A 24128-nucleotide genomic window follows, 5' to 3' on the forward strand; every position below is an offset into this window, starting at 1 on the left:
TCATTTAGCTGTCCTTAAGACTTTCCGGAACCCCTATCGAACTAAAAAATGGGACATATTGACAACATAGGCCGAGGAGCACTTTCAGTATAGAGAGTAGAAGGACAGCGTGTTGGAGCAGGTTAATATTTCTGGGAGAAAAAAAAAACTGCATGCAGAAAAGTCTGCAAGAGTAATGGGAGGCTGTTGGAGAGCATGTGGCCCTGCATAGACGAGTTTTGGTGTTTTTTGTATAAGGAGGTGTGGCAGAATAAGAGAAGGATTGCTACGTGTATGTGCGTGAATGGTTCTGGCAAGGTGATTAGGGGAAGACTGGTACTAAGTTGAGACATTTGGGAGGTAAACTGCGTCGGGCTGTGGAAGAATTTGCATGAAGCAGCATGGCGGCACACTGCATCGGCAAGGAGGTGGACGGTTGCATTGGATATGGCTATTTAGGAACCGCAGATGAGCTATGTGAGTGAAGAAAGGAAGGTGTGCTACTGCATCTTGGTGTACTCTTTTTGGTTCTGGCTTGACTGTGCACTGTTACCAATTCTGTAAATATACCTAGACTGGATTTTGTGTCCACCCAGAGGTATATTCGTCGTTTACCTCATGCTATTGCTGGTTAGTATTATTTCGCATCATAAGAAGTCTTTTTATTACAAGGCCTGATACTATTTTATATTCAAATAGTATACTGAATCATCTACTTTAATTGTTTAGCTCAAAGATTCATTGTAAACAGAAAGCAACATATTTATGTATTGCCTTTTCACTGCAGAAGGTTTTTTCATAAGGTAGATGAGTTATTATGGCCCCTGAATTTTATTTCATTGGAGAATGTGCATTGTGTATCAACTGGCATTCGGAAGGGTGAGGTGTGTTTTGTGCATGCCTGCACCCCTTAATGTTAGCAGCATGCCTTTGAATGGTGTAGATTCCAAGCCTTACTTAGGAAGAGATGTAAAGTGGAATTAGGTGCACTCTTATTTGGAAATAATCTTTTATGTAAGTAGGCAATATTTTGGACTAGGATACATTTGTGGTGCATATGCAGATAAAAAGATGTATGCATGTGATAGGGTGAATGTTTGATGCGTTCATGCAGCCTAAGTGTAGTGGCTAGCACGTGCGACTAATGATTGGACGGCCGTTCATTTGCAAATGTTGATACGGTCTGTAATGTTAAGTTTACTCATGTTTGTAACTACTTGGCGGGGTGTTTTTTTTAAAAATCGGAATGACAGTAGGTAAGTATGTGTTCATGATGGGTTGACGAGGTATGTGTGCTTTCTGTGGTATAGGTGGCGGTGAGTGTTTTGTGGTACATTTTCTTTTGTGTGTATGTGTTGGTATAGTTTCTGTTTGCTCGTGTGCCTTGCCAAGTAAGGTATGTGTCCTTCATCTTTGAGCACACACAATGCATTATTCACATTGTGTCTCTTGCTCTTCCTCACAGGTCTGTACCTTTGGGAGCCGTACAGTGAGCCCTGGGTGTTATCTTTTTAATAGACGACTGGATCGCTTCTGCTCTGCGCTCAGCTCCATGCTTGAGAGACACCTCACATCTCACATGTGGAAGTAAGTTTCCCCCCCATTTTTGCGATGCTTCATTTCCCTAACACTGCATCCATGTTCACCCAGGCAGTGTCCTTTTACACCTTACCTTCAGTTGCATTTCAACCACCCGACAGACGGCTTACCTGCTCATTCTGTGCCTAGTTCTCTGCACGTTCCAAGAGTTTCTCCCACTCATTATTTCTACCATCAGGATAGAGTAGGTAAAACAGTAGTTATTCAATCCCACAACCTGGCGGTTGTTCGAAATTCCGTCAATAATATACTTTTTAAGGTCTCGGCTAGCGTAGGCTGCGCAGACATGCGCAGTCTCGCTGGCGAGATTTTATGTTTTTGGATAGCTTTCACTAACGGGTTTTAAGCCCCGCTCCTCTTTTCCATTGGCTGGCGTCACCGTGTATGCTAAACGGTGGCCAGCCATTGGAAAAGAGCTTCCAGTGACGTACACTTTTCTCTTTTAGAGCCGTCCCAGTTGGACTGGCTCGTCTGACTTCCTGCTTGCGTAAAAGGTTTCTTATCTTCTTTATGGGGCCAAACACATGGCCCCATAAAGACAAGAAACCTTTTAGCAGGCGAGGCCGTCCAAGTGGGACGGCAGAAAAAGGCGACGAAAACGTCATAGCGAGCGCTTGTTATTTTCTTACTGTCACGCGCTATGTCACTGTAATCCGTGATTTATCTGCAGAGAGTCCTTCTATGTCACACACAAGCACCTTCATGGCATTTTGTGCCACAGCAGTCGTTCCTAAACATCTCTAGCTTCCTTGCGTGGAGAGAGTACAAGCAATTTCCGGGCATGTAAGATCTGCAGAGCCGTGTTTTTTGTCTCGCAGTTTTATATAGCTCGAATTCAACCTGGAGGTATCGGGGGCGCTTTACAGGAGCACCAGCTGTTCCAGACTGGCACATCCATGTTTTGTTAGGCGTGGGGAGATGAAGTGATTTGCCCAGAATCACAAGAGGTTGAGCCGAAGAGACTCAAACCTGGTTACCCAGCTTCGAGGTCATATGCTCTAACCATTAGGCCACATCTTAATGAGTACAACTTGCAGGGACAGGGGCCCCTATACTTACACTCCAGAGTGTGTCACTCCTGGGCGTGTCACTCTTAAGTTTGTCAGTCCTGTGTGTGTCTCCTGAGGTTATCACTCCTGTATGTATCACTACTGGGTGTGTCATTACTGTGGGTCTCACTCCTGATTGTCACTGGGGAGTGGGGGAGAGCAAACAACCCCGTACTGGTCACCGTGTTCTATTTGTATGACGATGCTTGTTTAAACCCGAGATGCGCTTGGTGGGCGCTATACCCCGACTGTGGCACGTGAGAGCTTGTGTCTCACTCTTCGCCAACCAGCAGGAAGTGCGTGAATCTTCTGGGAGCGAGGGTACCTCTGAGCCACGTGACAGTGAGTGCACGTGTGAGGGCATGTAAGATCTGCAGAGCCGTGTTTTTTGTCTTGCAGTTTTATATAGCTCAAACTCAACCTGGAGGGATCATGGCGCTTTACACGAGCACCAGCTGTTGCAGACGGGCACATCCATGTTTTGTTAGGCCAGGGGAGATGAAGTGATTTGCCCAGAATCACAAGAGGTTGAGCCGCAGAGACTCGAACCTGGTTACCCAGCTTCGAGGTCATATGATCTAACCGTTAGGCCACATCTTAATGAGTCCAGCCTGCAGGGACAGGGGCCCTTGTACTTACACTCCAGAGTGTGTCACTCCTGGGCGTGTCACTCTTAAGATTGTCAGTCCTGTGTGTCTCTCCTGAGGTTATCACTCCTGGATGTATCACTACTGGGTGTCATTACTGAGGGTGTCACTCCTGAGTGTCACTGTGGCGTGGGGGAGAGCAAACAACCCCGTACTGGTCACCATGTTTTATTTGTATGCCAATTGTTAGACCTGGCACCTTGGCGTGAGTTTCCCTTCCACTTTTTGATGGTGCGCCTCGATTGTTTTGCTGGTGTTGTCCGCTCAGGGCGCCGTGCCACGGCTAATCCGTGACCGCAGCACAAGTGCTCCCTAGATAAAGTGTTCATAATTGATATACATGATTGGTTTATTGGATTCCCTGTCAGTCCCCAGTAAAGTGCACCCGGAGTGCCAGGGCCTGTGAATGCCAATGCCGCTAGTGGGCTGCAGCGCTGGTTGCGCCACCCACAACAGCGGCCGTGTAAAATGTGTCCTGGGTCTGCCACGGCAGACCCCGCGTGCAGTCCCGTACTGTCCCGCCGGCTGGGCAAGTGCCCACACTTGCCAGCCTCCAGAACCTTCCCTTAGCCTCATGTTAGTCACCCCTATGGTAGGCCCGCGGGCAGGGTGCGTTGTAGGTGTAAGGTAGGACAAGCCCTGGTTGTGTGGCCTGTCCTAGGAGTGAATTACCACCATATTCGTGGTTCACTATTGCAAGGCTACCTGTTCCCATTAGGCCAGATGAGCTGCTGGAATTATTACACCTTATAATCCCAGCAGGCTCAGGGAACATGGTAGAGAGATATGTTTCGTATGCCTGAACTCGGAATGATAAAATACTTCTTGTAGCCAAGTTTATTTTACTATCCTGGGTTTGTAAATACGACTTGTAGAAAGTCAGTATTTACTCGCTTAATCATTTCAGCCGCCTCTGCTGTGCGTGTATCTGACGGTCTGGGCTATGTGAGTGACAGGGCTGGGGGGATGACAGGTAGCGAATGGCAGGAGAACAGCTTGGTGGGAGGTGGGGGTGCCCCTTGGACTCTGAATAGGGCAGTGTTCCACCGCCACAATGCTGGCTCCGCCCCCTGGGGAGCGACTGATGACTCAGCCTGCACCTGGCCCAGGACGGGCGAAGCGCTGTCCACAAGGTGCTCCTGAAGGTACTTGTCCCCTGAATGCCGGCGCCGGCTCCACCTCCTGTGGAGCGGCTGATGTGCCTGCCCCTCACATTGAAAGCAGAAATCAGAGTACCCCCAACAAAGTGCTCAGGACTGAGAACGGTTATGCGAAGGCCCCCCTGGCCTGAAAGAACAAAAGAAATGTGGTATAAAAGTAGGAGCCCTGCTCCTTGCAAATCAGAATCCTGTTTACTACAAAGAACCTCTGCCCGACTAGGAGGAGAAGAAGACGCTGGAAGGACTGGCCTGCTGCTTGCCTTGCTGAGAAAGGAGAGGAAAAGACTTGCTGAAAAGACTTTGCTGCTTTGTGCTTGAACATTCTCCAAGGGCTTGATCTGAGCTTGCCCCCTGAACTGAACCCCAGGACCAGTGGGTTCTCTGTGCTTTTGCTCGTCCTCCAATTCGAGCCGTGTGTGCATCCCGCTGGAAAGAGACTGCGCCCCTCATCGCCCCCTCCTAGGGCCGTGACACTCAGGAACTTGCCTGCCTTAACCCCGTGAGAGCCCCGCTCCGTCCGGAGCCGCTCTCTGTCCCCGGGCTAGGTTGCCTGCGCCCCTGTCACCGCCTGCCACTGGAGTGCGCTGAAAGCGCTGTCACCCCTCCTGCCGGAATCCGTCCGACGATCGTGATCCTCGCCGGGTCACCAGCCGCACTGACCGTGCCCTGTGCCCCCGCTTCGCTATCCTCGGAACCCCTCAGGCCGCGCCGCCCCCGCTGTGGAGACCCCCCCTGCACCGCTGTGCTAAGGGTCGCTGGCCGCGCCTGCCTACCTGCCCACACCCGCTGATTGAGGACCCAAGAACACTTCCCAAAGCTGAGCGTCGCATCGACCCATGCCGACTCTCCACACAACGTTGCTAAAGGAGTTCCAGTATCGGGCTCGGGGCCCGCACCGCCTTATTTCCCCGTAACTCCTCACCGCACCGCATGCCCGTCTCACCTCCCGCTGCCCCGGAGCCGCCGGGGGGAGCTGTGCACGGCGCAGGTGCGCCCACGACACATGCGTGAGCCGCGGTAGGCCTGAAGTAAGTCAAGACTGGAATCCCCCAAGTGACATTGGTAAAAGACTAAAGAAGCATCCGCTTAAGGAACCGTTTGCCTGCTTTATAATCTGGTGGCATAGAAACAACGTTACTAGTCTTGTGATAAGTCTGCGTATTGAGATAACTATTTTTATATAAAGAAGCGTATTTTCACATACCTAAGCCTGGTGTCCGTTTCTGGGGGGATTGATGTATTTACTGTGTGTGTGATTATAAGTGCTTAACCAACAACGCCTGAAGAATCGCCTTGGCTGCTCACGCCACGCACCTAGAGGGTGAGCAAGGGTCATTCCAAGAGGGGTTATCCTTTGCCCTGACGTGGAGGAGAGGGTCCCTGCTTGACACAAGGACATCCTTGCGCCAATCAGAGATCCCCGAGTCTAACACCAGTGCTTGTTTAAACCCGAGAGGCACACTTCACACGTACTGTAATGTACAAACTACGCACAATCCGTCATGCTCAGTCTTCTGAATGAAAGGCAGCTACCGTTGAATAAATAAACACTGATCATGTCTCCCAGCTGTTTCACATGCAGACCCCACAGAGGGCAGTGCTTCGACGCGCACCCTCCGAGCTTTGTAACACTCACTTGCAGCCTCCAACTCTGTACACCTCCAGAGCCACACACCTATTCCTATGTGTACCTCTCCTCTGTCCCCGGCCAGACGCTTTCTCAGCGTACTGAAACTCCCCTGGATGTCTAGCTCCTCTTTACTCCTCTTGGCGCTATGTCGTATGCTAAAGGAGCAGGCGCAGTGCTGTGAGGTGAACAAGGGAGGGCGCCTCATTTCCTCACAGCTGTGATCGGTAGCAATCTGAGTATGTCAGGCATGTGAGGAGGGGCACCGACCACCAAAAAATACAATAATTCTGTTTTAAATGCAAGCCTGCAGCTGTTCCACAACTACGTGTCAACAACATCGGTAGTCATAGGCGCACTGTTGACACATTCTGTAGTGTGCACACCACGCACACACACTTAACACGTACTGTAATGTACAAACTATGCACAATCCGTCACGATCCGTCTTTTGAATGAAAGGCAGCTACCGTTGAATAAATAAACACTGATCGTATCTCCGAAGTCCACGCTCGGCATTACTCACAGTGAGGACTCTAGAATCTTCCATTCAGAAACTGTTGCTAAGCTCGAAACTGCATTAAAGGTTTGCAAGATTTGGCTCCCTCTAACACACGGCTCTTACCTTCATTAGGTACGCCTTCTGTGTTGTGTACCGTTCCCATTGTACCCTTCACACTTTGTAGCACACAGTGTAAACAAGGGTATTCATAGACAAGTGTAGACACTTTCTAAACAAAAGGGATCATATGTGGTTCGTCGAAGTTGCAAACCCTCAGCTTTCATTTGACGATTGCTGCATTCAGGTGTTAAACTGGTACTAATGAGGTGCGGCTTTGCTCATACACTATTAGTAGTTGTTAAACTGTCAAAAAACTGAAATATTACTGCTACATATTGTGCCACATTATGTTAGATATTCGACTTTCCTTGCTGCATAATTATGTCAACCCTATTCTTCACTGCCACTTAATTCTAGTGGCCGTGCTATAGTGCTTTATAGTGTTTAATTAGCTGATGTAAGAATACCTCATGGGCAGATATTTCTATTGTTCTGGTGTCAATCTGGCACTGACCAGATGTGGCAACAACATCTTGTCACAGCCTGGAGCGCTGGTCCATTGGCAGAACCCCCAATCTGAAGCGAGAATAAACAGTATACATGGGTGGCGGGTCATTATATCCAAATACGTTTTTCTGCCCCTATAGATTTTGTTTCCAACTATCGCTATCATGTACTGCTAGTAACTACGGCCTCCGTGGTGGTTCTTTCTGGCTTATCTGTACGTCATAGAAATTTTCACCATTCAGAAATAAATAAATCTAAAGGGAAAGTTGAAAGAAATGAAGGGTGACAGCAGCTCAAGTATTTAGGATTAACAAGTCAGGATTCACGGTGTTACAGTTTGCATGAAGCGCACAACAGGAAGCAGCTACGGATAGGTCACATTATAGTACTTGGTGTCATGTGACACAGAGCGCCACCCTCTGACACAAATGTCACCTGATAAGTAATGTAAACCCTTCTCCCCACCATAATAACAAAAAGATGCAACCAGGTCTGGACTGGCCCAAAAGCTGCAGCAAATGCTGCTCAGTGTGCACATTCACCCTGCCAATAAGAAGGATTACTGCCTTCACTATTGAAAAACATAGCCAATAGGTCTCGCCTTTGGGCCCTTATCAATATTTAGTTATGCAGCACAATATCCTTGGTTCTACAACATCAACCGTTGCATGGCTAAACACTTATAAGGTCCCGAAGGCGAGACCTATTGGCTATGCCAATGCTTGTTCTGTGTATGCAGAGAGTTGTGCATGCGAAGTGCTATTGCCCTATTCGTGCACACTATACTTTTCCTCTTCTCTGTGCACATTTATTTGTCTTTGGCAGCAGGAGACTTTCTTGAATAGATAGGCTGGCACAGTGCATTCTGTTTGGGCACCATAACACTTTTTGAAGGTTAAAGAATGTGCTTCAAGTGTTGGAAACTGATTGTGGCACTCCTCAAATTAGGCTATACAGTTCTTCAGGCTGAGAAAGACAAATTTGTGCAACGAGTTGTGATTGAGGTTATATTTAATTGGTTGACGTGAGTTCCGTTTTGATCAATTGGTAAACAACTGAAAACCTAAGTGGATTGGTCAGTGGAGATTGGGTAATTTGTGCCTAGTTGCATCCTGTTTCTGCAGTGAAATTCCGCTTGCCAATAAACAGGTTCTTAGCTTCTGATAGAGGCAAGGCTAATTGATAATTTCTACTGGCAAGATAGTGCTTTCTCTTTAGCAATACCAAATTTTCCTAATGTAGCATTTTGTAACTGGACACTCGGACAGCACTCGTACATATTTTGCTTGAATCTCATGTGTTGCTTGTGATTTTTTTTTTTTAAATAGAGTTGGGCTATTTTGGCTACAATTCAGCAAACCCCGTTCATTTGTCCAGTCTTTCATCCAGAGACCGTAAAACAGAGGGACAAACATGTTGTACCCATGTATCCTAATGTCTGGAACCTCTCTCCCATTGAGGAAATTGTGTTTACAAACATGTAGAGATCCTAAAGTGTTTCAGAAAACACCAAACACCCCCTAGTGCGTAAACACTAGAAATGCATTTGGGGTAACATCTCCGCCCTAGTCGGGCTTGTACCATTTTTTTTTAATATATTGTATTTTACCTGCTCCAAAGTCTATTACTTTGTACATGATGCTACTTACTGTAAGATTGCTCTGTATTGTTTACAGTGTTTTGTGTGCGTTTCTTACCCCTATCACTCCCTAAATGACGCCCAACCTACTCAACTTTTCTTTTCTTTTTTTTTTTTTTTGTAACTCTTTTTTTAGTTAAATAAATTTTTATTGAAGATAGAAATGCACAGAATTACAGAATATGAACTGAGCCAAGTAGTAAAAATATTGCAAAAGAAAATCAAACAGGAGACAGAAACAAGGCTAGTATACATCAATGCATTGTAAATATTCTAGGCGAATAAAGAAAATAAATATAATATTTAAATAGGTTAATAATTTTCATATAAAAGAGAAGAGGAAAAAGAGACAAGGAGAGATAGGAAAGAGAAAGAAAGGAAAAGGAAAGGAAAGGAAGAAAGACAAAAAAGTAAAGAAAAAGATAATAGAAGTAGATAGAAATTATGATGTTGATGACAGAAAAGAAGTAAATGGTAGCCAGAGAAGGTCAGATTTAACTTGTAAATGAATGGAGGATTGAGGAATAGAAGCAATTCTATGTTCATCACATATGTAGTTCCACCAATGAAAAAAGGATAATTTAGAATTGTCCTTCCAACAAGAGAATATAACTTTAAAAGCAGCGGCAAGAAACAAATTCAGTAATGGTGAAACAGGAGGAATTAGATCAAAATCCGGCGATACAGTGCCTAAAAATACATTTTGTATATTAAGGTGTACATTATAAGAAAAAATCAATGAACATTTTGACCATATATCATTCCAAAAAGTAAAAACCTTAGGACAGTAGAATAATAAATGTACTAAAGAACCTTCAGCATTAGAACAAGACCAACAAGTTGATGTAACAGAGTGGTTGAATTTATGTAACACAAGGGGAGTAATGACGACTCTATTATAAATAAAAAATAAAGATTGTGTGATATGAGCAGCTTTGGAGGTCTTAAATAATTTCTGCCAAAACTTATCCCAGTGAGATACCGATAGGGATAAAGAGAGGTCATGTTCCCACTCCAGTTCCACCTTAGATTGAATCCGTGTACAGATAGGAGTAGATAGAGATTTATAGATAAAGGAAGCACTAGGAATAACATCAGGAGAAATTTGAAATAATGAAGGAACAGGAAGAGGGGAAGAAGGATGTGGAAGAGAGAGGAATTTCTGGAGGCACCCCTGAAGTATTGGAACTAAAGTATCATATTGCTGGATGCAGGAATCAGGAAGGTGAAAAGATTCTTGCAATTGAGGGAAAGAAAGAAGCACATTATTAACAATCAATTGATGTACATAAATAAGGCCCTTTTCTTTCCATTGTTTGTAGTAGAAAGATTTGTGGCGAAATTTAATGTACTTGTTAAACCAAATTGATGACGTTAGAAAGGATTGGTAGGTATTCAATTCCTTACAAAACAATGTGTTTAACAAAACTTGAGAATTTTTCAAAATAGGATATTTGGAAATAAAAGTACAGTTAGACATGTGAACAACATCTCGTATTGAAAAGTCATTTAACAATGAGCATTCAACTTTAACCCACGGAGGTTGAGGAAAGTCCCTATAGTCTTTGGACAAGGCAAAAAATTGACGAATCAAAAATGCATTATGGTATAAAATAAAATCGGGAAAACGCACCCCCCCTTCATTCTTAGGTCGAATCAATTTAGGCAAAGAGATACGTGCATGTTTGTTATTCCATATAAATTTGGAGCATAACAAATTAATCTGAGAGAAATAATATTTAGGGATTTTAAAAGGTAACATAGATAAAATAAACAGTATCTGAGGGACAATCATCATTTTAATTGTATCAAGTCTACCCCACCAAGAGAGAAACAAGGGAGACCAGAGATTTAACAAATTAGTGATTTTAAGTTTTAAGGCAGAGAAATTATGAGATAATGTATCACGAATATTAGAGGAAAACCAAATGCCGAGATACTTAATTTTTTGAGGACACCATGTGAAATTAGACGATTCAAACATATATTGATAACATGAAGGATTTAAGGGTAAAATCTCCGTTTTAGAGAAGTTTAATTTGTAACCTGAAACCTTAGCATACGATGCGATTTCCTGCAAAAAGGGGGGTAGGGAAGATACTGGGTTAGACATATAAATAAGAACATCATCAGCATATGCAGACAACTTAATTTGGTGAGATTTAAGATGAAAACCATTAATGAGAGGATTATTTCTGATACGTTCCAGAAATGGTTCCAAACAAAACAGGAAGAGTAATGGTGAGAGAGGGCAGCCCTGACGTGTACCTCTTTGAAGGGAGAAATAAGGGGAAAAAAGACCATTGACAAAAATACATGCTTTAGGGTTGGTGTATAACAATTTAACATATGAGATAAACTTCGGCCCAAAACCAAACCATCTCAAAGTATGAATTAAAAATTCCCAATTAACATGGTCAAAGGCTTTTTCAGCGTCCAGGGATACAGCAGCTAGAGGGGAAGGATAATTTTTACTAAGAGCAAGGACATTGGAAAACATTCTGGCATTATCCGAGGCCAGGCGGCCTTTAACAAAACCAACTTGGTCTGGATTTATGAGCAAAGGGACAATTTTCTCTAAGCGAGAGGCCAATATTTTTGCAAAAATTTTACAATCGTAATTAATGAGTGAAATGGGACGGAAATTTTTACAATAGGAGGGATCTTTATCAGGTTTGGGAATCACAATGATAAGGGCTTCCAAAAAAGAACCTTCAGCATGGGAACTGGATATAAAAGAGTTGAAAAGTTCTAATAATTTGGGCGCAAAAATTGAAGAGAAAGCAGAAAGCAATTCAATTGAAAAGCCATCGGGGCCAGGTGCTTTTGCTTTCTTCAAAGCTTTGAGAGCATCAGTTAATTCTGCTAAGGAAATATCTTCTTCAAGGGATTGGAAATTATCTTGGGAAAGTCTGGGTTTAGGGATATCTCGGAAAAAAGAGGCGAAATCTTCTTCAGAGGGCTTGGTAGTGTCTGTGTATAAGAGATTGTAATATGATTGAAATGTGGCAGCAATATCAGAGTCAGACGAAAGGAGAGAGTCATCCAATTCTGAGTGAATGGGGCCAATGGCTTTACGCTCCGACTTAATTTTTAGATAATTTGCTAGCAATTTCCCAGCTTTGTTTTGGCCCCCGTGATATTTTGACTTAATCTTGAGGAGAACATTGCAAGCATCGTTTGTTACTATTTTATTCAGGGTGGATTTAGCATTGATTAAGTCTTGAAGTGATGAGGGAGATTTGGAGGAATAATACGCGTGTTCTAATGATTTTATATGGGCTAAAGTGTCTTTATATTTAATGTGTAGCAACTTCTTCTTCTTGGAGGAATAGGCAATGGTGAAGGCTCTAAAAGATGCTTTAAAAGCATCCCAATTGTTATGTAGGGAGGTATCTGAAGAATTATTGAAAGAAAAGAATTCCTTAATAAAAGAGGTCGCTTCTGAAATAAAGGTAGGGTCTGATAAAAGGAAATTATTGAACCGCCATCTGCCCTGTTTGCAAGTAGTAAGAGATAAGTCAATATGGGTGGAGACAGGGGCATGATCAGAGATAAAGATAGACCCAATGTCAGAGGATTGTAGACATGGTAACAGTGGTTTGGATACAAGAATATAATCAATACGGGACCTAGTATGATGTACAGGTGAGAAGAAAGTAAATTCGGAGGAATCAGGGTTACATGTTTTCCAGGTATCAAAAAGTGGGCGAGAAGAAATGGCTGTTTGAAATGATTTGTGGGTTTTGTCAGGTTTGAATTTGCACTTGGATTGCCTATCAGTGAACGGGTCCAACCAATTATTAAAATCACCCCCAACCACAATATCAGAAGTGGAAATTGACAGTAGTTTCAATTTTATAGATTGCCAAAATTCAGTGTCTGGCTTAACAGGCCCATAAATATTGAAGAAAGTCACTTGTCTTTTATTTATGAGAACCTCAACAAGTACCCAACGACCATTTGGGTCACACTCATATGATATAATCTGTGCATTAATAGACCTGTGAAATAAAATAACGACACCACCATGACGATCAATAGCAGGAGAGAAGACAATCTGATTTACCCATTGGCGTTTAAGCTTAAGTGATTCCACAAAACTGCGGAATGGACAAAATAAGAATAGGAGGGATGTTGGACTTGGCCCTTCTGGCAGGTTCACCCCTGAACTTTTTTTGCTTTTTACTGGTGACTTGGTGTGGTGATTTTTTGGTTTCTACGCACTTTCCCTGTGTCCCAGGGTAAAGTGCGTGCGCGCTCTGAGTGCATGTGGTGAGATAGGCCTGCCCTCCCATAGGAATGCATGGGGAATGTATGTGTCCCTAGTAGTTCCTGATGCGTGGGGTGTGCAGGCCCGAGTTTGGTATGTGCGGACTCGTGGGAGTGAATGCTGCGCGATGATGTGTGCGGCGTGCATGTACCTAGTGTGGAAGTGCCACTTCTAGAAGTGGGCACTTCTGTGTGCAGTGTGTCTGTCGCGTGATTGGCTGGTCATATCATGTGACGGGCTAGGGATTCCCCAGAGTCAGGATGAGTCACCCAGTGGTGAATGGGGAGTTCAGCAGCTAGATGGGTGGGAGGAGTACACCTGGGTCCTGAATAGGGCCGGGTTTTCCACACACAATGCTGGCCCCGCCCCCTGTGGTGCGACTGACGACCCTAGCCCTGCCAGTGAATAGGGTGAGGGGCTGAGCACATCAAGGGTGCTCCCCAACCAGCTGCGACTGGTTTTCCCCCTCACCCTGAACCAAGAACAAAGACTTTTACTGTATAAAAAGGGGCTGTGTCCCCTTACAATTTGTTCTACTTTGGATCCTGACAGGAGGGGGCTGCTGCTGCTGCTGCTGCTGCTGCTGGAGGCCAGGAGGAACCGCCACTTGGGATTGCCTCCCTGCCCTGGAGGGCCCAGTGAGCTGGCCCCTGGCCCAGCCTGGCCCCCTGCCTACCTTCTCAGGGACTTTGCTGGACTTTGCGCTTGTTGGTGTCCCTAAAGCGCCTGGAAGTGCCTTTTCATTCACTTATAGCGCTAGGAGCGCTTTAATTGGGGCCAGCAGCGCGGCGCTGCAATTACCAGCGAGGGAACCCCGACGTAGGGATTCCCTGCTATTTTTGCGACATTCAAAGCGGGTGCCCACCCCGCATTGTGTGCTTGTTGGCGGGTGCCCACCCCGCTGATTTAAGTATTCCTACGGCGGGTGCCCACCCCGCCGTATAGTGCATACCGAGGGAGCCCACCCCTCTTATCACCGGAGAAATCACCGCGGCAGCCCGGTTCTCAAACAGGAAGTCAGGCAATCTGTGAGGGACGTGGGCGTGGTCTAAAACAGGAAGCGGACGGGAGCCTAGCCCGCGCTCCTGTGACGGAGATCAGGAAGAGGACCGTCAGCCTAGAGTCCGGACGGAGGGCGGGAGCCTACCCCGCCTCCGTCGGTGAAAGAGAGCCCTGCGTCGCCCGGAGGAAGCCAGCGCGCTCCAGGGAGTGGTGCCGGCATCCAAAGAGTGCCCGAGTTCCAGGGCGGGACCTGAGCCTTCGCCCCGGTGAGTGGTGTCGGGAACTCCTGAGTCCCAGAGGGGGACTCCATCGTGGTGCTGCCGGTGAGTGGGGCTCGGCCACTGGGTGGTTGGGGGTGTGTCGGGGCACGCTTCTCGGTGCCCGCCCCCCCCCCTATCGAAGTCCGGGCCGGGGAGCGCCGTCCTCGTTCCCCATCCCCGCTGCCCCGCCTGACAGTGGGCAGCGGCAGCCGTGTGCAGAAAAGCATCATCTTCGAGTCCAAAGGGACTCCAACGGTTGGGGCCATTGAGTTTCAGAGTCCAGAGGGACTCCAACATTAGGGGCATAGTTGTATTTGAGCGCTCCTGCGCTCCAACGCTACGGGGGCATTTCTCCCTGTCTCAAGCCCAGAAGGGCTACCGCCAAAGGGGGCATATTCGTTTTAGAGCTCAGTGTAGCTCCAACATACGGGGGCACATGTGTTCTGAGAGCCTAGAAGGCTCCCATGTTTGACCCATCATTTGGCTAGAGCCCAGAGAGGCTCCAACGCGTGGCCTACACCATTCAGAGCCCAGACAGGCTCCAACGACTCCCATAAGTGTTCTAAGGGCCCCGAGGTGCCCAGGCCCCAGTCCCTACAGCTGCCCAGCACTTAGTGGGCAGCTGCAACGTTTAGGTTGGGGCCTCTGTGTTTTAGCTTGCGCAGCTTGCGCATCCGCGCCCTGACTTTGCTGGGACATAGGGCGTCCTAGCCCCGACAAGACCAGTTGGCCTAGGGACTGCCACAGGTGGTGGCGAATGTGAGTTTTGCGCTATTGTTCCTTTCCTGCACCTCTGAATGTGTTTATGCGTCATGTGCTTTGCTTTACACCGCTGAATGTATTTTATGCATCATGTGTTTCCCTTGTTCTACACCTCTGAATGTGATGCATCATGTGTAAAGTGCGTTTACCCCTACAGGTATTGTGATACTTAGGTGGTTGTTTTCTCTCTAGTACAGGTGGTGCTAGTGAGGTCCTGATTCCCTGCGCAATATTTTCCTAAGGTGGTTAGGGTTGCGTAGGTGGTACTTACCTGATACCAGTAGTTACTGGTTGGGTGCTACATATGTTATTTTGTACTACAGTATTATTCCTATGTTCTAAAAAGTGCTAATTCCTGACAGTGGTCCAGGTGGCCCTGTCCCCTGTATATATAACCCCTTGTAAATTCTGCCCGTGCCTGTTGGCACATTGTAGAGTGTGTGTTTTTATCTAATGTGTTGTGTATAATACAAAGGCTATTTTTATAGAATACCTTGTGTGGAGTTTCCTTTGTGGTGGGCCTTGGGTGTTGTTGCTGGGTGCGCGCGCAAACGCTTTACACATCGCCTCAGGGATAAGCCTGACTGCTCGTGCCAAGCTACCAAGGGGGTGAGCAGGGGTTATCTTTGGCGTGTAACTCCCCAGCCCTGACTAGAGTGGTGGTTTCTGTCTGGCTTTGGCGCAAGCCCTAGCCAACCAGAAATCCCATTTCTAACAAGGGACATTTTACATTGAGTAAGAGAAATGACCAAATCTTAAGAGACAAATCTGTACATGAAAACAAGGGTGAAACTGAGAGGAAATGGAGAGAAGGAAAAGAAAGGTAAGGAAGAGGGAGAGGAGGAGGAAAGAAAAGTAAAAGGAAGAAATAGAGAAAAGTAAACAGATCAAGGAAAGACATCCAGACCTGTAAAAAGAGGGAAAAACTGAGAGCGGAGAACGTAGTGACACCGAAGGACGCGGATACATAGAAAACAGATGCAGAAAATAATAAATGGGCTATGAGCCCAATAGGAATACAGAGAGACAGAAATTCAATGGGATGAAACAAGTAAGTCAACCAGAACAATTAAAGAAGAAACAACCCCAACATTATGACAAAAATTAAGAACCAGTATCCATGCCATGTGAGGAGAAATTATGAAGAAAAAGTTTGAGCTTATCCGGATCCTCAAAGGAACGTGTGCGACCCTCATGAGTGATCTTGCAAAGGCAGGGATGAAGAATTCCATATTGAATATTAAGCTGACGTAACTGAGGTCGAAGAGCGAGGAATTCCTTGCGTCTGGCGTTGGTAGCAGTAGAAACATCTTGGGATATAAAAATGTTATGGCCAGACCAGATAAGACGACGCTTGATTCTCACAGCCTTCAAAACCTGCATAAGCTCGGTGAATTCCAGGAACAACATTATAATACCACGAGGCTTGTTAGATGATGGCTGAAGCCGATCCAACCGGTGCGCTCTTTGAATGTTGAGGGGATTAGATGTGGACTGAAGGTCAAGAAGCTCAGGCAGAATTTTTTTTAGGAATGAGACTAGGTCAGCCCCTTCAACATTTTCCGGCAGGCCAAAAAGGCGTAAGTTATTTCTACGATTTCGATTTTCAAGATCCTCTGTGTGGAGTTTTAGTTTAAGAATTTCTTGCTCAAGGGAAGGAATCTTTACAGAGACATCTTGAATGTCACTAACCCGTTGCTCAAGGTCTAATACCTTACTTTCCATGACAATCCATCGTTCCTCAATTTGTTTGAGCCTGTCGTTGGTAGCAGACATGAAAGGCTGAAGGCCACGAACCTCATCCAGAATGGAGTCCAGAACAGGGTTCTGTGATGAAAGGATTGGTGACGGTGGATCGTTTTTGTGCCTTTTCGGTTTTGTACCAGAGACCGATGGCCTGGACACATGGGGATCACTAGCCATCTTTTAGAAACAGAAAGGCAGACACCCAGCAATCGCCAAGGGTACAAAAATCGCCAAAGGAATGAAAACTTGACGGCACAGTACTGTAGCAAAGGAGTCGCACCACACCAACAGGGATATTGTGTCAAATCAATAAGAGATAGTTGAATATGAATGTAATCCGAAATTCCTGCAAGGTAAAATCTATCCCAGGATGGACACAGTCATAGAAACCAATAGAACCACATCTTAGCTGAAAGTGGCCCAGCAGCGGTATGCAGAAATCACCTCATAAAAGTAGAAGAAATCAGGAATAGCAGAGGCAGGTCAAGCTGTACAGAGCAGGAGAGGAGAAGCACATGATCCGCACCAAATGCCAAGGCAATGCATTGCTGTACCGGGAAACGTTGACAGTCCGGTAATAATGCCCCTTATTTGGAGTTCAAGTAATGGAGAAAATCATAGTAGAGGCAAAGAAGAGCCTCAGAGCAGAAGCCAGCCCAAGTTGATAAAAATATGTGAGGGAGATGCGAGCGCCGCTAGGAAACGCATCAAAATGGCGGCCGCTCGCATCTCTGAGGGGGGAAAGACGCCGCTTCGGTGAAAACCGTTGAAAGCAATGGATTGCGGCAAACAAAAGCGGCCAGCGGACTCACCGCGACATCACAACAAAGGGCAGTCCCTTCTGATAGAAAAACTGCACAAATGAAGCTGGAGAGAAGGCTCCGCGTCCCGCGACGGAGCGGAGCTCAAACAGGATCCGCCATTACACTTCGGCGGTCAAGCCACGCCCCCCCTACTCAACTTTTCTACCACTAGAAAGTAAAATGTCCAAAAGGAGCGTCTTGGTTAATGAATTGGATAGTAGTATTGGCAGCTATTGCAAACCAGTGGTGCCCACACTTACTGTTGTGTCAAGTAACTACTGACTGTCCCACTATCTCTATATTAATGAAAGGCTTGGCCAAGCAGGAATAGCAGTAAAACTACAAGCCTCTGCTCTCCTGCCAGCTGTAGAGGTGAGGGAGAGAAGACATATGGCAGTACCAACACTAAAAGCTATTTAGCTGGACTGAAGGAAAGTGAGCTGCTGAGAATCTTAGTCCTCCAATCTGTTCTCAGACTAACAACTATCATATTAATTGCGCAACCTATAGAGAAGCAAGGGAAAATGGGTGAAAGGAGACTGACACAGAAGTCCATCATCAGCATGTGCCGGTTCAATCACAAGAAAAACATGTTGACCCAGCTGAGACCGGGTAGGTATAGTAGCAAAAAGACAACGTCTCAACTGGTAAATGATGTAAGGGAACCGTTAAGCATGAGAATTAATCATATAGCACAGGAAGGGACAAGGGAGACCAAGAGGAGGATGAAGGGTTGTTATTTGTAGATAGAAGCACAAAAATACAACTAAATTACAGTAACCATAACAACCATATGTGCACTGGAGGTGTAGTGGTGAGTGAACGGCGCAGTGACATAAGTGTATAAGCAACAACGTAGAACTGCGAAGGACAATTAAACCATGGGGGTCAAACAAAAGTATTTACAAAGGAATATACAGTCACAAACATAATTTCATTATTTGTGAATGACCCTTTTCAATGCCGCAATTGGCGTTGTGGAGTCGACGGCGTTTCGACCTCTTTAGCTTGAGGTCATCATCAGGACTATGGTTACACGATTCAATGGTACTTCTTGAGTCAAGGGATGGTGAAGGTCCGAGGAAAGTGAATCACACGGAACACGGTAACGTCAGGGTATCAATAGAATGTTGACTGTGATAGATATCAGTAGTGATGATGGTAGTGGAGCGCTAGAGTGTGCGTCGTGCTAGGCAGCGCTCTGAAAGTCGAAAGGAACGGAATAACTCATCGCTCGGTGGGCGCTAGAGAGTGCTACTTCGTGCTAGGCAGCGCTCCTGGACGTAGAAAGTGTAGTCATATGGAGTGGAGTCTGTCTGGAAATTAGTCAGCAGTTCTGTACACAAAACCGGGATCAGTCCGGAAGTGCACACATGGTTGTTATGGTTACTGTAATTTAGTTGTATTTTTGTGCTTCTATCTACAAATAACAACCCTTAATTCTCATGCTTAACGGTTCCCTTACATGATTTACCAGTTGAGACGTTGTCTTTTTGGTTGAATCACAGCCAGGGAATCAGGAGGAAAGGAAAAGGAAGCACAAGGTTAGGACGATAGATTAGGAACAGTGGAATATCAATAGACTGGCAATATGAACAACTTACCAAACTTCAAGGTGGGCGGAGCTGTGATGAGCCCTCACACCAGCCAAGAACTGGCCGAGAAACCCAGGACTCCAAGGAGTGATAAACCAGAAGTTTGTGCTACAGCATCCGGCCCAGACAAATGCAGAAACAGGGAGGTTGGTACTGAATAGCTAATTGGTGAACCTGAGGGACTCAAAGGGTATCGAGTGGCAAACTCCTTGGAACCGGAAAAGTGAGAACTACAAGATTTGTTGCCAGGCTCTTACCTGTAGGGCAGAAGGGTTTAACTACTTGCGCTACCGTAGGCAATCGAGAATTAAGGCCCAACTCAGAAGTGAGTGTACCCCAGCAGTTAGTGATCTAGTCTTTCTTTCCTATCCTCCACTCCCAGTTTTCCAACTCCTACCCTTGCGTGGTGAAGGATATTAAGAATGTAACCCAGGCTGCGTCCACTGCCAGTTTCTTACCAGGGTCCTGACAGACCAATGTTCACTACTTTAGAGTAGTGATTTGCTTCCATTGTGTGGACAGAAGAAAATAAAGTGCTGAAGGCAAGTGTGTTGCAAACGCACACAGGTGAGCTATTGAAAGAACACTCAGACATTTTGCTTTAAATGCACTTACACAAAAGCATAACCTCCCCTGGATGATTCAGTGGTGCAGTTGCGCAAAGCAGCTATGGAGGATTTCAGTCCTATTTACAAAGGATTAATGGTTTGCAAATTCTCCAGAACTGAATCTTTAACATATTCACATGCTTTGACCCCTGGTGTCAAGACAATGCAATGAATCAATATTTTGAGGAACACTTACAGGTCAGTAAATATCGAAGTATTTCTCACCTTAATGATGGTAGTGTGTTGTGGGAAATAACTGCTTGCAATTAATGTTTCTTTCTTTCTAGGAAAATACCTCCAGCAACGGATCTTCAGCTGCCTCCTACGACTGCATCTTCTGTCCCTGTATCATCTACCGGCCGCCCTTCTCCAAACTCTAGCACTGTCCTTGTTACTGGAGCTTCCCATGGAAATCCTCCCAAGACCGTGTCTTCCTCTGTGACTTTGGCTACCTGTAACAAGGAGACTAGGCTCCATCCTTCCCTCAGCTATGTAGCTGCTTCTCCACACGCCGCTGCTGCATGCAGCCAGTCGGACTGTACTGGTGGCAACAGCCACTCTATTACCTCTCCGCTACCAGCTAACACACCATCTCCTTCCTTCAGCAGACTCCCTTCAAATAAGTCCAGTCGCTCCTCCAAGGGAAAAGAGGGAAGCAGTCATGATACTGAGCACCTATCACGAAAACGCAAACAGTCTTCCGACCCTACCCACAATCCTTCGTCTCACAAAAGGAACTGCAGTCTGGATCCTGGTAAGGTGAATCCTTCCAGTATACGGACCTCCTCATCTATTTCGCCTGCGCCATTGCCCTCATCCTACCCTTCACAGACTAAGCCTCCATCTGACTCTATTGTGAATGGGAAAATCTCCGCAAGCAGTAAGGTAACAAAGGTGGGTCACTTGGACCCTCGGGGGTCCCCTCACCAGCAGGTGAATGTTTTAACACTGGAAAACCGGGGGTCGCCAGTTAATGGCTCGAAAGCTCTACCACCGAACTGCATTTCTGAAGAAGAGGCAAAAAAGCGCAAAAACCTGGCCACATACTGCCGGTCTGTGAAGCCGAAGCACTCCACCTCTCCCTCCGATGCTAGCTGCGCAGTGCGGAGGAAGAAGCCAGGGACCTCACTGGGGTTTGAGGAGAAGCAGAACACGTTAAAGGTGATGCAACTTTGGCAACTGTGCGATGGCATGTTCAGTAATTTATTGGCACTCAGTGCTTTGTCAGAGCAGGGGGCTCTCTTACCCCCGGTGTCTTGTGTTCATGTCTTCATGCCTTCAAGATGGCATACCCTCATGGAGGGAAGGGTCTTGGTGTCTGATGTTGAGGCATTATAGGGTATGTTGGCAGAATGCTTTCTGTAAAGAGTTTTAGGCAATGTGGACTGTACATTTCATAAGGAGACTTTGGGAGTTGTGCAGACGTGCTGGCTCTAATTGTAGTTGTAGTGAATTATACTGGAGTGCTGGCTGGGCACAGAAGTCTGTGGAATGTAGCATAAGCAATGGTTTTGAGGAGAATTTAAGGTAGTGGTGTAAGAGAACGATGTGAAGTGAGTTGTAGGGAATGATGCAGTGGTCTTGGATGGGAGGAGAGTTGTAGACCATGATGTAGGAGCAGTTGACGGGTTGAGTTCTAGCAAATGATAAAGGAAATAGGGATTTTGATCTTGCTACATGAAGTAGTTCTAGATTCTTTTACTTTCAAAGCAATGCTCTCAAGGGGTGGTGTGATTCGGCAATGATTTGCCTGCCATCTAATTTCAGGAATGAAATGTGCAATTCATTTATGTATTTGAGACTTGAGCAGAACATTATCAGACAACTTTGAATAGGAAAGCGTACACTATATAGGCATTACTGCAAATGTGAGTATACAAAAGTAAAATTTTTAGAACTGTTAGTGTTCTATGGATTTTAAAACTTGTGTCAACGGAAACATTTCTTTGCAACTGCAATATTATATGCAATTTGAACATAGGCGATCAGGCTTCGTATGCATTGGCTTTACTGAAATCATGATGCAGTCAGTTTTTTTTTTTGCCATGTTGTTTTTAAAACCTACAACTTTGGAGGCAAAAGGGCCCTTTGAGTCATGTGTCTTGTGCTTGATACTATTAGACTCGATCTTTTAGTATCCAACACCAGATGTGCCTCTAATTTGAGGTTAAAAAGAAAGCGTAGAGTCCAGGAGAGGCATTAACCGTAGTCACTGATCTTTAATTCACTATGTGCTTTCACATGAGTGCCAAAGGTGGTCTGTGCTTCAAAATCATGATACTCAAAATTGCCTTGCTGTCTCACAAAGGTGCACTCGATCCCAGCAACTAAAGAACAGTAGAACTTGCATTTGTACACCCCAAACTAACTCATGCTTTGTTGTATATTTCACTTTTGGCTATTACTCGCCTAAATAGAACAGCAATTTATGGGTGTGGTTAGAAATGTTCTGACAGTAAAGCAGATAGGAAGAGACCACTTTTCAAAGACATTATCCCAAATGATGCCAAGGAAGACGACAACACAGACTTTCCATTTGGCAGAATGTCAATGTCTACAAGTGATCTGATGGCATACAATACTCTAGTACAAAAGGCGGCTGTGACACATGACCTTAATTAATGTAGGTTCCTCACCCAAGGTGTTATCCTGACGCTTGAACTTGCAGATAGAACAGCCTCTTTTACTTCTTATGAAAAGGTACTCCATGATAGTGAAGGACATTTTCCTTAAGCCTTCTAGTATTAGACGGTGGCATCCAGACCTTAAACCTGCACCTCAAAATCTCCATTATGTGAAAAGACATTCAAGAGCAGATTGAGGCTTTGTAATAAAGGTAGGAAGGAAGTGTATTAATCAAAGCTTCCTGTCCCTGGCCAAGGAGGGAAGTGCATTGAGGTATGTCTTAGGAATCTATCATTCGCATTGAGGGGCCAGTTTTGCTTCATAATAGAATACAGTGACAAAAGTATGTGTGGCAAGAGGTGTTTGTCGTGTTTTGATTATACAGAAGACATTGCTGCCTTTTTAATGGGGAGTCCGGGAAAATAACTGCCAACAGTTGCATCAGTGGACCTGATGTGCAGAGGATGACGCAAGGCAGGTTTTGACTGCATTATGCTGACACGGTCCAGTTATTTGCGAATGTCCGTCTTCAGACCAGAATGTACAGCATCCTTGGTAAATATATATTCTTTTTTTTTTTTGGTAGTCCTTTGCCTTTTATAAAATAGACAGTCAAAAAACTATGGTAGTTTTCCAGCCAAAGAGACTAATTCAGAGGCCTTTGCAAACACCATTCCGATGAATCCTTGCTGATCCAGAGGCATCCTCAAACTGGTGACCCTAAAGACTGAGTCATTGTTGGATGGTAATCGCAAGTGCTGTAGCAAAGAAATTCTCGTAGAATGGAAACCTGGAGGAGAAAACGTGTTTCCATTGGACTGGGTTTGGAGAACCATTAACCTATGGATGTTTGAAATGGTCACGAGATATTATAAATTGGATGAAGCCTCGATTAAACCACCTGCTTCAGGAAAATAGTGTACATTTTGTAATGATGCTGTAATAAATGGGTACCCTAAAACCGTAGGGATTAATCTCTTAACTCTAAAGACAGATGGTTCACTCGGACCAGTATGTACACCTAACATCAGGAAACTCACCTAAATGTACATGAAGTTGCAGAATTATGCCGCTTATGTACAAGAAAGGATTTCATGACTACGTTAATCTTATGTCTTATTTTCCTTATTTACACATGCTAATAAATCCCATACGCTAAGATATCTCGGGATGAGGAAGGAATGGCAATATAGGTTAATAGTACTGAAGATTAGAATGAAAGAATATGGCCATGATGTTCACCTAATGTGTGGGCAGCAGACCTAGGATAACTGAGCGTGGCATATGTAGATGATTGACTAACTAGAGCAGTTTTAATGGAGAAGCATGCATGGTATACTTGGAGTACTCTTCACAGTAGATTTCAAAATATAAAACGCATCTCACCTTGATCAAAACATCTAGTTTTAGCTGCAGGTTTAGATAAGGAGGAGAAAGTTTCCATTCACACACATCTTTCTGCTGTTACAGGCATTAGCGTTTCATGCACTGTGATGTATTACGCTTCTAGCTACTGCCATAGGGAAGATGAAAATGCACCCTCTCGATGAGTGTTTGGATGACCATCTTGGATGCTTGAGAAGATTTAGTGGTTGTGCGAAAGCAGATGACCGAATTTCTCCAATTTTTGCAACGTCTGCAATCTGATCTGTTTAGGTCTCGCCTAGCGAAAGCAGCGCATGCGT

At 45.3% G+C, this 24128-nt stretch overlaps 1 pseudogene; it reads left to right on the plus strand.

Moving 5' to 3' along the window:
* Positions 1 to 24128, plus strand: part of LOC146871819 (ataxin-7-like protein 2) — a 150790-nt pseudogene that overhangs the window by 56805 nt on the left and 69857 nt on the right.

This window comes from Triturus cristatus, chromosome 1_1, assembly GCF_964204655.1.
Source record: "Triturus cristatus chromosome 1_1, aTriCri1.1, whole genome shotgun sequence".
Classification (NCBI taxonomy): Eukaryota; Metazoa; Chordata; class Amphibia; order Caudata; family Salamandridae; genus Triturus; species Triturus cristatus.